The sequence below is a fragment of the Octopus bimaculoides genome, chromosome 9, assembly GCF_001194135.2.
Source record: "Octopus bimaculoides isolate UCB-OBI-ISO-001 chromosome 9, ASM119413v2, whole genome shotgun sequence".
Taxonomy (NCBI): domain Eukaryota; kingdom Metazoa; phylum Mollusca; class Cephalopoda; order Octopoda; family Octopodidae; genus Octopus; species Octopus bimaculoides.
This window is the reverse complement of record NC_068989.1, coordinates 81,605,832-81,607,812: the sequence shown is the minus strand read 5'-3', so window position 1 is coordinate 81,607,812 and position 1,981 is coordinate 81,605,832.

The following is a 1,981-nucleotide window of genomic DNA, read 5'->3' as shown; positions in this document are numbered from 1 at the left end:
GATTACGTCAACCCCAGTGTTCAACTTCTACTTATTTTATTGACCCCAAAAGGATGAAAAGCAAAGTCAATCCTGGCAGAATTTAAACTCAGAACATAAAGAGCTAGAAGAAATGTTGCTAAAAATTCTGCTAATTTGCCATCTTACGCAGTACCAGGCAGTGGCTCTCATGACTTCTGATCTTAACTGATTAAAAGTGTTGTAATGTACATTGTCTTGTCATGGTATAAAAAAGATGGGCTACAGCAAATATTCTGCTCAATACCACAGATTTGCTTGTCAGTTGTTTGACCGTAACCAGTTGAGCATGTCCCTTAGTGGTTGACGATATGTGCATCTCTGATCACGAGCATCATAGTCATGTGTTGAAAGGAATTCTTTGGGGTTTGAATAATTCACCTCTGGAAACATGGGTGTTTTGTTCAACATCCTTAAACAACTCTTATTCAGGGACCTTTTGAGCGGGATGAGCTACTCAATCTGAAGAATTATTTTTAGCACATCCATATACACTAAAGATGTGCAACTGTCTTGGAAGAGAAATTCTCTTTATGGACAATGCCACACTGAGCTATGTTGTGAATGATGTCACAGTAAGACACATATTTATGGACTGTTATGCTTCCTCAGCTACAGACACCAAATCCATTCTTTGTAACCCACTGAGAATTACCACTTGTTCAGTTTGTCTGGCTGACAAACTGCTCCCCAACATCACAGCTGAGTGATTCATAGGAGCAAGAACATAGAGCTGTACAAACAATTGCTCCAACAAAAACAACACCTCCCTTCAACCACTTACTAGGATTGAAAAATAGATTTAATACTGTAAAAAAAAAACATATGGTCTGCAAATGTCTTCACTTTTACATTTACACAATTACAAATATATTCACAGGGATTCCCTCCCATATACATATGCATACACACACACACACACACATTCATGTATACACACACATATACACATACATATATCTGTGTATCCACACATGCTGACTGGTTTAAGCTCAATGATCTTCACACAAAAAATACATTGACAAACATTGAAATATGGCTTTGTTAGACAATACAGAATCAATAAAAAGAAACAGGTTGTTTTTCTTTAAATACAGAATTTCTTGTATAGCGGAAAGTATTAAACAGATTGTCAGCGGCTAACAAATCTAGCAAGAACTGAAGAAGATATTGTTAGATTAAAGAAGTAGGCTGGAGATTAATAAAAGTGAGACTGTTAGTGTGGAGTTTGAAGAGTTGGATATAGCAGGGTTTGGAGGTAGAAATACCACAGGGTTTGAGACAGGGCTGGCTTAATAGTATTTATAGACCCTTGGGCAAATAAATACACAGGATCCTATTGTATTTAGTTATTGACAGCAAGCCTGTACATGTAAAGATCAGAATTGGGTATCTAGACTTGTGGAGGTCCTTGGACAACTGCCCAGTGTGCCCACACCTTCAAATAGCCTTGAGTTGAGAGAAAAAGACAATTGGATGCAACAATAGGTTACAAATGGAAGGATGATGATGATGATGATAGAAGTGGTAGCAGTAGTAGAGGTAGTGGTGGTGGTGATAGGGTGATGATTATGGTAGGAGAGACACAACAACAACGACAACAGATGGATTGAGAAACGTTTTTCTCATAGTTATTGCAGTGAAGAAGATCACAAACATATTTTGGTGTTTTCCACAGGATCAAAACAGGAAAGAAAGAAGAGACAGAAGAAGAGAAACAAGAGAAAGAGGCAGCAACAGACATCACAGGTGTTTGCTGAAAGTAACATGTCAAAGTTCAAAGTAATACATGTTAATATATTAATATATATATATATATATATATATATATCATCATCATAAATATACAGGGATTAGCAATTGAGTTGCTTCTCCAACATACTGAAAATTTAGAAATAGCAGTCAAAGAACTACTGATTCCAAACTACAAATTTTTCTCTAAAGCGGATGGCGATATTTATGG